We start from the raw sequence: 16,262 nt of genomic DNA on the forward strand, positions 1-16,262 counted from the left end.
TCCGAACCAGGGCCCTCTGGCGTTCCAATCCAGCACTTAACCAACGCACCACTTGGCTGGCCCTGAAAGGGATTTCTTAATGAAACAAAACCCACAATTAAGTAAGGGAACTATCGATCAATTTAACTGCAAAAATTTTAAGGATTTCTGTTCTTAAAAGATATCACAATGGAAGTAAAATTCTGAGAGAAAACTACTGTAACACAAAACTAGTAAACGGTAAGTGTCTCAATCATGTAAAGAATGACTTGTATCTATCTGTAAGAATAATACAGCCCTTCTTCCTAAGAAAATAGTCTGAAACAGTTACTTCAAGGGAGGGAAGAGAAATACATGTGCAATAATCTCAACCTCATTTGTAATCAGAAATAAAATTAAAATCACAATCACTACCATGAGATAAGAATTTTAAAATATTAATATATGAAGTTTTGATAATGACATGGAGCAACTTGAAATATTCCAAGCTCTGGAAATGTATGTTGGTACAATTCTGTTGAAAACTAATCTCTAGTAAAACTGAAGTTGTGCACAATACACTCCTGCATGAACAGTCTAGATTAGGGCAGATTTGTGTGCATCGGGTGAAAAAGCGGTCATAACACTATTGAAAGTCACAAAAACAATAACTAAAAGACTCTAGAATGAATCTGAATCGCATCAATGGTGGAATGGATAAATAAATTGAAGCACATTTCTGTGATAGAAGATATAACAGAGTGAAAATGGATTAAGTACAGTTACATGGAACACTGGATAAATCTCAGAAATTCCATGTTAAAAAACAACTCAGTAAAACAGATATTCTGTATTTCAAAATTATACTATATATTGTTGACAGTTACAGACACAGATGGTAAATTAGAAAGTGAAGCAAGCATGTGAAACTACAAGTTGTACGCCGTTGTCCCTCTGCGAGCCAAGGAAACTATGTAAGGAGGGCACACACTGGGCTTTAGAGGTAAGGGTGATATTTCATTTCTTAAAGGAGGAAGGAATACAGATATTTGTTAACTTATTTCCAATTGATACGTATTGTGTTTCTGTATTAAGTACTGGATACAAATCAGGATGCAAATAGGAAGGGGGCTCCTCAGCGACTGAATGGAGGGGAGAATCAGAAACCTGGGGGGACCTCAGATGACGCAGGGTAGTGATCAGCAAGATCCTAGTGCTTCCTGACCCCGTCTTCCTTCAAGGCCTGGCATCCAACCCTTGGACCCAACCAAAGGCGCCCCCTTTCCCAGTTCCTCCAGACTGAAGAAAAGGCTCTCACAGGGCCATAGGAACCCATGCCATCACCACTCTGCATTTTACTGTGGCCACACAATGCTCTTTGTCACTAGGTCTGGCCCAGGGTTGGGAGAGAAAGCAAGAAAACATGGGACTTTCCCCCCACACTTCCCTGTTTGTAGGGGCCTCTTTCCTGATCCTGCGGCTGGAAAGACAGGGTCTCCTAAAGTTTTTCTGTGAGCTCCTGCTGTGTTGTTCAGAGATTGGGGCCTTCCTGGTCCTGGGGTGAAATCCAGGGAAGAAAAGTGCCCTGGAAAACCAATTTTCTGTCACTCAGTACTTTTAGGTTACCATTTTTTACACCGACTGCTTCTTTTTATAGGTGGATGTTCTCTGGACTGTGATATAACATGATTTGAAAATTTGAGGGTCATGAGGTTTGTAAGAGCCAGAAACCGTGTTAAAATTCCTAGGCATTCAGGGACATGTTGTTTGGGGAGATCAGGCCCTTTCCTGAAGCAGGAATTATTGTAAGGAACATCTGTAAAAGTCTTGGGAGAAATATGTAAGAGACACTTTTGTGTGACTTTTATTTTTGAACTTAAATAAAGGGGTAATTTTGTCTCTGAATCTACATGACTTCAATAGTTGGCAGCTGACTCGAATCTATGGATTCAGAACTGCAATTGATACTGAGGAGGAAGGTCAGAAGCTTATGTGACCCAGAGGACAGACTTCCTCAGAATTCCAGAAATGTTAGGGGGGCCACTAGACTTTGTACATAGTCCAGATAGATGGTTTTGAGCCAAACATTTTTATTTATTAAGAGCAGAGTGTCCTCAATTAATATCTGGGCAGTTGAAAGCAAACTTGTGAATTGGCTCCATGCCCTGTCCTGTGTGAGCTGCTGTGGGGCAGAGCGAAGCAAGAGGCAGAGAAAGAGAAAAACTGGAGGGCTCTCAAGATATGCTTCGGCCCTGACACTCATGTCCAGTGTGCTGGGCTGATTTGTAAACATTAAAAAAGAGCTAACAACGGACCTCCAATGTACAAAGAAAAGGCAGAGTCAACATTGTCCCCCCAAATTAGACATAATGACAGGAAAAAAAAATACTTCCAGTAAGGATAAGACAGAAACTCTCCACATAAATTGCCAATATTCCTTTTTCATAACAGTCTCTGTTTCCCACAACATTCCTATTGAACAGGGTTTCAAGAAAAAAACCCTGGGTTTGTAGAAGAGTAGATAATAAAGGATTACGTAAAATGAAAGGTAAGAAAATTGATACTGAAGAAAAATAGTCTGGGGTATTCAGAGGCCAGGAGGCATAACAGACTTTATTATACAATAAATGAATTTTAAGTAGTTCAGAAAGGAAAACGTGCAGTATTTCTGCCTGTGATAAAATAAGACAAGTAAGCACCTAAAATTTCAGGAAAAAAGTTATAAATATTGGCTTTAGAAAGACATTCGCTACAGGACTTTTTTGTCATAATATATTTTCAATTACTCAAGAAATAAATCCAGGCCAGTTTCCTACAAATATCAAGGAAGTGAAGAGAGTTGACTAAACCAGAAATACTAAGGTTTTATTCTATTCATCAATCAATGCAATATTTCCTGATGAAGTGAGGACTTGCTGTGTTCTCTTCATGTGTTCCTCCCACAAGTTACTGCCTTTTCTGCCTTAATTAAGCCTTTATCATGCACCATGGACATAACTTTGCAGTTTGAGGTGCCACTGTAAAACCAGCACTAATTTATTTTCCATCTTCACAATTTCACAAATAGAAGGTTTATCCTTACTGTAGATCTTAGCAACCTCACCATATGACTTTGTTTCTCCCCTTATTAAGTCACACACTTTCACCTTGTCACTTAAAGGAAACACTTTCCAGTTTCTCTTTGGCATATCTGAAATGCCAGCATCACCAGTTTTGTGCTTTGGGTCATTGTTAATAAAACAAGGGTAACCTGAACAAAAGCACTGAGATATTGGGTCTGAAAAGAGGAAGCTAAGTGACCAACGGGCGGGTCGTGTATAGAACATGGCTAGGCTGGACAAAGGGGTCATTCAGGTCCCTGGGAGCACAGAGCAGGATGGTGAGAAATTTTGTCATGGTACTCAGAACAGCACAAAATTTAAAACTGATGAATTGTTTATATCTTGAATTTTTTATTTATTATATTTGGATTGCCATGACCATGGGGAACTGAAACCTCAGAAAAGGAAAATGGATAATGAGGACTCGTGCAGTTCACTTTTCTAGCCATGGCTGGAAATGAGAAGAAAAGATTTATGATGACTGGTCATTGGATGTGGTGGAAATAGAGTGTTTTGAATTTTCCTTTCTAGGGTTCTTCCTTGGGTGATACACCATGATCCATCACCGACTAAATGTAAAATGTGTTTAAGAGACTGAATAGGATACAAACCCAGCCAAGATAAAGAAAACCTTAGGAGACAGTTTCCCTAAACTTATCAGAAATGATATTATTTCCTCACTAAAATGGCTGATTCCCTTTACTGCCCAATCACGTAGAATGTAACTACTATGTGACAATTAAACCCACAAAACTTCATAAATCTTTAAATTATGCATGTGCACTGAATGCAGTGAGAGGGTATGACAGAATATGCAGAATAGTAAGAAATATTATAATTAATAAGAAAGGCAACATAGTCTTAAAATATAACTGGCAAAGCTGTTGTGTGTGCAGTTTTAAAAAGATGCAGTAGTGTGTTACCAAAAAGAAAAGAAAAAAACTAACAAACAAACAAAAAACTTAGTGGGAAGAGTTTCATGGTAGACTTAATGGAAAATATAGCATTTCAGAGAATTTTAGTTCAGGTGAAGTTGACAAGACCCATAAAAGGGTAAGAGGCCGTCTTTGCCAGAGCAGTATGTGGCATTATGGGGCAGGAGCTTGACTTCACTGGGTTGATAAATGGAATGGTGATGACTTCTCTTTCTCAAGAAATATCAAGAAAAAAAATACATGCAGATTCAGGCAGATAATCAAATATAATAGGTAGTAATGGGTTGATGCAATTAGGATTAAAAGATAGGTTCTTAAAAGCAGATGTGAAGTTCGTATTTGGGGGGTTCACTTATTTTAAAAACAAGTGAATGGATTACATAGGTTAAATCCAGGCAAGGTTTCTTCCTAGAGATTGGATGTGGCAGTTTGATTAAATAGGTTTAAAGAGGCTTCAATTCAATCACTGGCATCAATCATTTCCACTCTGCAAAAATCCAATCATGTACACCAACACTTTTTCAAAGGTTTATAACTTAATCAGTTGGAGGAAATGGGTGTGGATCATCACAGTAACTATAAAATCTCATGCAAAGAACCCAGTTCATTTTACTCCAGGACACTTCGCAGTTGGCTGGGCTGTGGAGACCTCTGAAGTTGACTGCTACCAAGAGATGAGCACTTAATCCTTGAACTGTATAGAACACAATTACTTAGTGAACAAAAATGGAAAAATCCATTAACGTTACATGTAGAGTACTCCATCTACATCAAAGCAATTTCTGGTATCTTCTCTTAAAAATAGAAACTTTTATCCATATGTCTTTTTGTTTAGGTTGTTTCCAAGGAATTTAGTAGTAGAAATGATGTCATTACTTTAAACTTAAAAAGAGGGCTTAATCCAAAGCCTAGAATGGGTGTACAATAAGTATTAGCTTCTATTATCATCATAATGTTATCATTGTGTTATCAATTAAGAAACAATTATATTCACCGTAAATTCTTAGCCAGTCTCCCACCCATTCTACACCTGGCTAATCTCAATTTCCTTCCTGTCCCTCAAATTACCTCATCATTTTAGACATGTTTGAGTAAATGGATTTGTGTTCTGTATCAAAATGTTTCGCCGTCAGTCAGAAGTCTATAAACATCCTCACAAATTTTTATTGATAAATATCTGTGGGTATTGTTACCTCATTGCTTCCCATTTTTCAAAGATGTGTCTTAAACCTGATTTTATAACAGTTCCATAAAGCAACTATTTACTTTGTATCTATTTTGGAACAAAAATAAGTTTTCAGTATTACAAATATGCGGCCCCTCCCATTCAAGTTCTCAGACTAGGGAAGATAAAAGTAACCTATCGAGTCACAATTTATGGTAACTAAAAGCATTTTTTTTAGTTTAAATAATTTAATATATTACTTGATGATAATAAAATGAGTTTAAAAAAATAATCCTTGGGGTGACACTGTTTTACACAATGGTTTTCACATTTAATCACTGAGAAAAGAATAAGGATCATTATTTTAGGAGAAATATGGCCCAGTCTTTGGCTGGGGATCAAATCTGAACTTCTGATTCCCAGGTCTGTGGAGAAAAAAGGGCATATATGAAATTGGAGTTGTGGTTGGGAGCTGGACCCTGAGGGGAAGGCTTTATCGATACGCTAGTTGAAGATCATGAGGGTTCTATTCCTCAACATTCTCTTTCTGTTACAAGCAATGCCTACATGTCCTGCTATATACACCTGTGTAGCTGTGTGGGCAGGAAGTAAATAATACTTCTCATGCCCCTGAGTGTTTGTAATGGTTTAGAAAATGCACTTCTTTCAAGGCCCATAATGAAATAATTTTCCCTTTTTTCTCCTCAGAAACATGGATTCCAACATCATCCAGAATGAATTCACCTGCTCTATATGCAAGAATTATTTCCTAGGCCATGTCCCTATAGGCTGTGGGTACAGCTTTTGTATGTCTTGTCTCTGTATCTCCTAGGAGGAAGCCCCACATGCTCCTCGTTGCCTTGTGTGCAGAGAAACATCACTTCAAATAAACTTTAAAACCAACATTGTTTTGAAGACACAGACATTCCTTGCCAGACAGGCAAGAGCCTTCCACTTACCGAGCTCTGCAGAACAGATGTGTGAGGTTCACATGCAGACAAAGAGCTTCTTCTGTGAGGTCACCAAGACGTGCTCTGTGTGCTCTGCAGTGAGTCTAAGGAGCATATGGCTCACAGGCATTGTGCCACTGATTGGGTCGCTGAAGAATATCGAGTAAGTAACGGCCGTGAGAGAAGTTTGAATCCAGGAGACTGTCTATCAGAGAGATTATGAAAAGGAGAGGGAAGATAATTATTCATTCATCACATATCATGCAGATCTTAACTAGCATTATGTGCAAGGCACTAAGATAAATTATGGAAAAAGGGATGTTCTCAATCTTAGAGTTCTTACATTTTTACACTTTAAACCCTTACAACTCGAGTTGATGGTGATGATGATGGGGATCATGGTTGGAACTGTGATAATTCAGTGTAAAACCGGGGTGGACAGATTTGTGAATTTCAGTGATGATTATGGGCCATTTTAACCATGATGGAAAAAAGCCTAATCTAATGGTGTCTATTTGGAAACACTGTCTTCTAGCTAAACTAACAGCACAGTAAGAGGTAAAAACTACCAATAGGAAGCCCAAAATCTGAGACAGGATTTACTTAATGAAAACTGATCAGATGACATTTATTTGAGGGCCAGTTTCCTCCATTGTGAAACATCCTTTCCAACTATAGCTTTTGTCTATGGTTATAAAAGTCCCTCATACTTGACAACGAAACTTAACAATAGAAATGCACTGGCTCTTTACCCTCCTAAGGCATCATTGATCTTACATTTCTGGCCCCTCTCTTGGGTAGGATCAGAATATTTCACTATCAGCTTTCTTTTTCTTTTTTCTTTGCAGCAAAGACTCCTGGAGCAATGAGGTGTGTGTGTGTGAAAAGACACAAGAAAATCAAAGAAATCTAAATAGACAGACCAGCAAAATCACAACATGGGAGTTAAGCAGGAGATTCTGCTTCCATCAGCACCAGCTTGGTGCACACAGTGATTATATCCTAAGAATTGAAGCTAAAATTATGTTCATGGTCTCCTAGAAGTGACTGATTAATAGCAAAACTGTTCCCTCTAATCATGCACAGAGAAATATGTTCCTTTGTTAGGATAGCTAACTAAAATAAAAGTATATAGCTAAAAGATTTTATTTCCTGGATAACACTATAACACTGCAATGACTATAGAAAAATCACTATCAGCATGGGATACGATAATTAGTGGATGAGATAAACACAGGGTTTATCCAAAGCAAAGAAATCCAGGAATGTTCAGGAAGATATTCACTGACTATGTGATGGTAAAGGACAATTGGAAATTGGAAATCCATAGGCATATCAGGAGGTAACTGAGAGAGCTGAAGACTAGAAACAGGAAGCATGAAGAAGTGGGGATTCTACGAAGTTTATGTTGTTAACACGTGTATCATAAGAGGCAGGGCTGAGACGCAAGACTGGAAATGTGGAGGTCAGTTCCAAGTGTGACCCCAAATGCATGGCTGAGGAATTGGATCTATCACATGTTGATTCACAAACATGAATTCAACACCACCAGTAGGAGAGGTGAACAAAAAGTACACTCACATTAGTGAAGAAGTAAAGATTTCCTGAGAGAAATGTATAAACAATATTAAAGACACTTCTCAGCACTAACGAAGGAATCAAAACAGGGCTGTGTGAATGACAAAGAGCTAGAACAAATCTATCTTAATTAACTCAAGGTGATATCCTTAAGGACATAACTTACAAATTTTTTCCTCAAAATATGGAGTGCTTGCTGTGTCTTATTTCTGTTCTAAGCCAATATAGAAGTAGACAAAAGGAACAAATTTCCTTGCATTCAAGGAGCTTCTGAAGTAGTGGGGCAGAAAGACAATTAACAAGTCAAAATACAAAACGTATAGCATGATCCATTGTAATAAATGCCTTTGAGAAAAAGTCTACAGCAAGAAAGGGAAGTAAGGAAAGTAGTGCTGACAAAATTGAATTTTTTAAATGTGGTCAGAAAAGACTCACTATGGAAGATCACATTAGGGCAGCCACCAGCATGAGGTCAGAAATCGAGGTACATGTCTCTTTGAAGAAATAGCTTTTTAGGAAGAGATAACTAAACTCAACACCTCTCAAACTAAACTTATTATTTCCCACACCACACTTGCCTTGCGTTTTCCATTGTGAAGACGCTGATATAAAGGAGAACGAGGGAAAGTAAAATTTGATGTCAGACTTAAAAGTTGAGGGTGACTTATTTATGAGAAATACAGTTGAGGTACGCATGCCAAGTGGATGTAACTGCATATAAGATGAACCAAAAGCTTATTTGGAACACTAATGTTTGATATGACAGCTGTAATGAAGAGAAGGATCCAAGTGGAACATTAATTAAGACACAGGCATGATTAGGTGTCATATTGCTGAAGAGTCATCTAATATATACTAAGAAATTCAACTATTGAGTTGTTGGAAAAGTCATGATGCATTTTTGCAATGAAAAACATAGAAAAAATACTTCATGACTTTTCCGACAACCCAATATATTGACTCCAAGTGAAAGCTTCTGAAGGAGTTTAAGCAAAGAAGAAATAGGATCACAATACTTTTTTGGAAAGTTCACTCAGATTGCTGTTTAGAGAGAATATTGTTTGGAAGATTTCAAAATAAAACTCAAGTAAGCAAGTAGGGACAGCTGAGGAATCTTTAAATGGTAGGTCAGGAATAAATTAATAATGGGAAGTAAAGGGACTCAGGGGATAGCCTTTATGGTAGGTAAATGTAAGAAAAATGAGATTTGTGAAGTGTTAAAAGGTTAAATTTCAAAAAAACTGAAACTGGTTATGTTTTGTAATTGGAGCATCATTGAGGATAGAAAAGGGAAGAGGTAAACCTCGTCTTGGTTAAGATAAATTTAGTTTGAGAAATGCTGCACTTTAAATTCTGCTGAGTATCTTAGCAGAAGTACGCAACAGGCAATTGGATGAATGAGACTGGAACTTATGTGAATGATTTGACCTGAGTAGGGACATGATTGTCAGCATAATCTAGGCATTGGGATAGATGGAAGCACATGAGAGTTGTTAGAAAGAAAAGAATAAATTTTCACATGGAAAGATAACTTGAGGAAGCCCTGTATTAATGAGTCCAGATGGGAAAGAGGAAATGGTAGAAGTGAATTGTTAGAGGGAAACTGAGACAAGAATTCACCTGAAGCCCAGGATATGTGACTTTTATATAAGAAAGAATTGGTGAAATATGCAGAACTTAGTAACAGGTATATAAAAAAAAATTAAAGAACTCAGCAAAGGGGGTTCTTGTTGAGAGGAAGTGTGTGGTTTCATTAAAGCTTTAGGAATGAAAAACATTTCATTGATCTGATGAAGGATTGAGAGTTTCATAAATGAGTACAGTGAATACACACTTGTGATCAAGAAATCTGCTTTGTTGGAGGTAAAATACAGCACAAAAGCAAAATGAAGACCTTGGGTCAAGGAGGACTATTTTGCTTTCCAAACAATGTTAGTAAATCATCTTAAAAGTTGAGAGGAAAGAAAAGAAAGTGAGAAGGAGGGAATTAATACTGGAGGGTGGTTGTCTGTTGACCAACATTTCTAAGGAGAGTGTGGAAGTTAGCTAAGAAGTGGGGTGCATAGCCTTGGACAGGAAGAGCCAAGCTGCACTCATACACACAAAGTTGTGGTTTGTATGCAGTTTGTGGACCTGGAAGTAAACATTTTAGAAAGGTCTTACGTTATTCTCTGAAGCAATAGTTGGTATTATTTCCTGAAAGCAAAAAGTCAGTGTATAGGTAAAGTATCTGAAAATAAGAGACTAAATGGTTCTGGTAATAAGTGTTCTTAGAATATTAAATGTAAGACAATTAAGTCACAGAGTTTTAACATCAATATTTGAAGGAAAGTAGAGTCAAAGTTTTCACTTCTGGTGCAATAAAATAAACATGAGTAGGAAACAAACAGAAAAAAGGAAGATGTTCCTAAGATTCCGTTGTCAATGAATGTACCAAATCGCTGTGTCAAATGACCAATAATAGATAAGATATGGATAAAATCAGGTTGAATATGTGATCTAATCAATGCATTGTCCCTTCAGGATAATGTGAACCTACGAAAGAGGATGATTCGTGCTGAGTATTGAAAGGTGAATCTACTGCTCTACACAGAAAAGAAATGTTATTTAGAGAGAATAAAAGAGGAAAGCAAAGAGATTTTTCAACAACTGAAGGAAAGTAAAGACAGCATGTGTCTAAAGAGGACACACCTAAGAGAAGTGTATGAGGAATGCATGGAAATCTGCCGTAAGCCAGACAAGGAACTGCTCCAGGTGAGGGCTGCGGAGTGGAGTCACTCACGGTGCTGCTTGGATCTGTCCATATTCTCCCTCCCTTCCAACATGTGTGTGGGATGATGCTTCCTGAAGCTTTGAGCAGGGCTTTGCCTGTCTGGGTAATGCTGATGGCCAAGGTCATTCTTGCCATACACAAAATAGCAAAGGTTTGTGAGAACTTTGGTGAAAAACAATCCAAGAGAATTGTTCCTCATAAAATTCTCCTAATATACATTCAATTACTGAACTACCACAACAGAGAAGACTGTTTGAAGATAGATGGATTGTATCTGCCCCTGGCAACGTAAGAAATCTGGGAATCAATGCAATTCATTTTCTCTTTCTGTTTTCATGTATGTGATACAATTTGCTGAAATTTTAGCCCCCACCCCAACCCCTCCTCCCACCGCCCACTTGGGAATAGAAAATGACATCTGCACTATGAAACTGGAGATATATACTAAACCTTTATCTTTTCTTTTTTTCTCTTTACAGCATTTTGAAAACCTGTTGAAAAGGTATGTTTGCGCCTATATTAAAGGTTTGAGATTGTAACACTTGTCAGACTATTGATACTGACATGGGAGTATCATTTATTATGATAACATAACTTCTTTTATAATATGTATATTTATTTGTGCATTTCTCAAAAGGTTTTCAAAGGGTTATGTTGTTTGTCTAAGGTGGAAATCAGGCAGGGGTGATATTTACAGGGCTCTGTGCAAAGTTACATGAAGACATCTACCACTCCTGATTTTAATTCCTAGAAATGTAAACACACATTGAGCATATGGCCCGAAGTCAAGGCAGGATTATGTGGGAGAAATCGGTGCTTCCGAGGAGCATAAAGAAGGAGCGGGGAGAGAAGAGGCATAAGGGAGGGTCATCAAGGGTTTGGGGCTTCCAGGTGTCACACATGGGAGGCAGTAACTTCAAATGGAAAGGCTGTGTGGTGCACTTAGTGTAGCTTGGCCCCAGGAAGCAGAATCCCTGCCCAAATGAAGGTTCTCAGTTACTAGCTGTGGTTATGTAGGTACTGAGCATTTCAGTGACTCGTGTGGAAGAAAAATCAAACTGCCCATCTGGAATGTCCTCAATTTCAGGCCATTTGTGCATAGCCCTGTGATTGTCTGAGAGGAACAGCCATGGTTGATTTAAATTGTCTACTAAGATTGAAGTGTTAGGAGGTGGCGTTAGAGCTAATTTGATTTTCATAACATAAATTGATATTTGATGCATTCTCTAGTTTGCAGAATTACATCCATAACCCCTGATCCTAATTCTGAGAATTTTCACAAAGCATCCTCTTTGAAACATAGATGCAATCATTGTGGGCTCAGCAAGAGTGACTAAGCATCCTTTTTTGCAGGAGTGAGTCAGTGCAGCTGGACATGCCACAACCTGTGGACCAGCAGCTCAGTTCATGGCCCATCGCTGGACTGATAGACAGGCTCAGCCAACCCTGAGGCAACGGGCAGCCCTTCGGTGGAACTACTGTACATTCTCCTCTGGTAGTGTCCTATGGGCAACCTTTCCCCATTGCTCCATCGATGGTTTCTTTCTGGGAACATTTATAACCAAATTTCCTTTATGGAAAATGATATGTGTTGAAAAAACTCACAAACACATCTGGAGAGAAGCCAAATACAAATGAATGTGGTAAGCTATCTGGAAGTAAACAACAGGAAAAGGTATTTGATGGCCTGAAGCATGCCGAGGTATAGAGCTAACTGTTCACATAATGTGACCCTGCACAAGCATTCAGCACATTGCAAAGTTTAGGTATGTGAGGCTGAGGTTCTTAGAGAGCTTGAACTTCTGTTTTAAATTTTTTTTAATAAATGCACCTTACAGAGAGCATGCTTTATTCACATAATACAAAGATACTTTGCATGATGAGTTGTGTTAAAAACATAAAATGAATGTTTATAGACAACATCCATAAGGTAAGCTGACAGCTAATTTTTCCCGATTTATGCCTTTTGTTCTTTATAGACAACGCTGGCAGAAAATTCTCACAAAGATACAAACCACTTCTGAAGAAAACCATATACTTTTTTTTCACTTAAGTTTGCCTTTGCACTGTTTATTGACATACGCTTAAATCTGAGGCAAAGTGATCACTTATGGAATAACAACAATAATGATTTTACATTTTCTAAGTAGGTGGGCATGCTACATTCATGCCTAACTGTAAATTCTTAATGATCTCCCAATTTCAAATGTTGAGAAAATAACAGGCAGCTTAGCAATGTCCCTCTTCTTTGTATATCTCAAGGAAATTCATGAATTTCCCCATTTTGGCTGGTAAAGTTTAGCTTGTTTTGAAACAGACCAGTAGACCTCGTACAAGTGTGGTGTTCTAGAGTTCTGTCATCACCCTGGCTCATGTTTCTAGTTATGGCTAGCACACCTAGACACTATGAACGCCCATGTTTATCAGTAATTTGCATCACTATTTGTTAATGTGATTTTTCTTTCTTCCTGCAGTGCATATTTCCTTGGATCATGAAAGAGTCACTGGTCACATCCCCCTGTTTGAAGGCCTGAGGAGTCTGCTTTTTAGTCCTGACCCTCCTGATAAGGCCAAGACCACAAGAAGATATTTTCTTGCCTGGGGAGACCAGCCATTTCTTTCTGACCAACATTACTGGGAAGTGGATGTGTCGAGCTGTTGTAACTGGGTCATTGGATTTTGTAATGACTCTTGGGCAGGGAGGGATGACATGGTGCTTAGCGCAGAGGGAATGTTTCTCCTTTTGTGTGTCTGAGAGGACGATAGGTGCAGTCTCTTTACCTGCTCCCCACTGTTACCTCAGTATGTAGAACGGCCGGTAGGCTACGTTGGCATGTTCCTGGATTTTGAAAGGGGTGTCGTGAGCTTTGGTAATGTGGCTGATAGCTCCCTCATTTGTAGTTTGCTCTCATGCTCCTTCTCTTCTCCTCTCAGACCTTTTCTTTACTCTGGACACCCACAGTAAGGGACAGGTCAGGAGCCTGACCCACCACACGTGTCAGGGATACCAGTACCCAAGATAGCTAACTTAGTGCCGCCTTGATTTCCTTTAAATATACGTACATGGGATCTATGGGAAAATATTGAATATATAAATGTAGAGTTGGTCCCTGGATCCCATCGGATCCACAGAAGGGAACATGCACCTCTGAAATCTGGCTCAGGGGTAATGAGCCTTGCAGTCAGGGCAGGTGGTGGCCAGGTTCAAGTGGGAGGTTAGATACTGCCCTTGGTTCCAGCATCTAGCTTCTCCTAGAGGAAGCCCTGCTCCAACAAATTCAACTCAATGCCTAGATGGATAATGGGTGCTTTTGTTAGGTTTAAGGCTCCTAAACAAAACTTGTATAAAAGAATTTTCGTTCCAAAGAGTCTATGACCAGACCTGGGGCTGTCTCTCTCAAAGGGGGAGCCCAGCCGTTAATCCTGGTGGGTAAGGAATATATAGCTGAAGCTGGATACAGAAGCAAAAAAAAGCAGTTAGTGTGTAAAAAGGAAAAAAATGGTTAGTTTATCTTATTTTAACAAACTATAAAACACAGGTTATTATTATTTTTAACGAGCTAATATATAACTTGCTTATCTTCTTGACGGGCTATAAAACATGACTTGTTTATTTTTTCCTAACAAGCTACCCAACTTATCTTTTCCCTAATAAGTAAGCTATAAAGCATACCTAGCTTATCTTTTCCTAGTCTCTTGACAAGATACTTTGCTAACTTTTGCTGAAGCAGGAGCTTTTTAAATTCCTTTGGGCGGGGGCCCTAGCCTAGGTTCTGGGCCTGGGTCCCTTACACTTTCTGGTCTTCTTGGAGCAAACCAGAGAAGTCCCCGTTTCATTGAGGGTGCTGGGCAGCGCTGAGTTAACACGTGGATGACAGGTACAGAGAAACCAGCTTTTCTAGTGACTACACATCAGACACCAGCTGTCAGGAACTTGTGGGACAAAAGAACTCCCACGTCCCAAGGGCTGGCTGCAAGAGGTCTGAGGAAAAACCTTAGTTAGGCTCCATTAGCCCTGGAAAGTTTCCAGGAGCAGCCATGGCCCAGGGACCAGAAAAGACTTCAGGGTGTAAAATGATCGGTTCTCCAGGTGCTTACAAAACGCGGGGTGTGAGGAAGGGACTGGCAGTGCCAAGGAACCCTGGCAGCTCCTTAAGAGACTGGACTCAGAAGGGAAGAGGTTCCAGCGTCCTCACAGAGGCCGGAGGGATCTGTCTGCGGCGTCCGCGGGGTCCTTGGATGCTCAGGCTCAGACTCAAGGGCAGACGGCCTAATTTACATGATTATTTTCTCAGGCAAATGTAAATTTGAACTGCAGTTCTGTTCTGTGGAGATTCTCCATCCAGACAGGGACCCTGCAGACTTCTGAGACTGAGATCTGGGATCCCTGGCTCCACAGGCGCTCAAATTTGACAGCGCCTGGTGCTTTTCTCCGGAGTTGACTCCTTGAGGGCCAGAGTCCTTAACTCGGCGCTGGTCGGATAACGAGGCCAGCACAGCCCTGAGGTCCTGGGCGGAGTGCGGGCCGGGAGGGAGCGGCAGGGGGGGTCCCAGAACCGCTCTTCTTCCACTTGCCATGCTCAGCATAATCTCCCTCGAGCCTGCCATCGGAGCCCGGGTCGACTCTGTGTCTGGACAGACCCGGCAGATCACTCGGAGGGGCTGACGCCCCAAAGGGCTAGTGAACCCGTGCACTTAGGTGAAAGCGCAGCTGTGAGTAAGGAAGGGAGTGAGAATCCTGCACGGTGGAAACAGTGGCATCCGCTTCTCTTGTGTTTGCCTAGCGCTGTTCCTTTTCGAGGTGAAGAGGCTGAAAAGTCCCGGCGGGGAAGGTTCTGCAAGTCCAGGTCTAATTAAATGGAGCGTCTGGATCCTGCAGCCAAAAAGCCGGAAATGCCTCTGGGGCTGAGTTGCTAGGTTCCTGACTTCAATTCCATTTCTAAGGCAAACGGGAGAAAAGCTGTGTGGCGATTAATTAGCAGGGCCTGCTCACTCCTCTCGCGGGTTCTTTCAATTAACCCATAATTTTAGATTTGGCAGGAAGAAATCAATTTACCGTTTGTGTGTGTGTATGAATCAACTATGAGCCAGACATTTATAAGCACTAAATCTAATATTCATTTACATACTATATGATTGTAATTTTATTCCCAGTTTATAATGTATTAGATGATGAAATGGATGAGATTATTATTTTAATCAATGCCATCTTATTGTAATAGAAAATTTAGAATTTTAGCCTATATTTGTCCAGTATTGGTGCTTTTCTGCCCTTTGTGATTACACTTACTGGCCCTTCCTGCAGGCTAGATTGTGAGTGAAAAAGTCAGGAGTTGTAATGTTCATCTCTGTACCCTATGCAACTAGGACAAGGCTTACAAAACAGTAGCTACCGAATGAATTTGAAAATGTATCATTTAAAAGCATGACTCACAAGCAGAGGTGTGGACATTTTACATGTCGTTTTTCTGATACTTTAATTGTATGCTTATAAAAACATAATGAAATATTTTACTAAGACATCAATGAATAAGACAAACTCTCAAATCACCATTGTTTTCATATATAAAGGATACACGTACTTATGCAATTAATGTCCATAAGAACAAAAAATGAAAATAGGAATGCTTAGAAAAGCGAAGTAATAATGAGGTAACACTGGCTTTAAACAGACTCTCAATATATCAGTAATTCAAAATAATTAAAGCAGTATGGTACAGTACATGAATGAATTCACAGACAGATCAGTGATCAGTAGATGTATGTGTGTGTGTGTGTGTGTGTGTGTGTGTGTGTGTGTGT

This window comes from Hipposideros armiger, unplaced genomic scaffold, assembly GCF_001890085.2.
Source record: "Hipposideros armiger isolate ML-2016 unplaced genomic scaffold, ASM189008v1 scaffold_780, whole genome shotgun sequence".
NCBI lineage: Eukaryota > Metazoa > Chordata > Mammalia > Chiroptera > Hipposideridae > Hipposideros > Hipposideros armiger.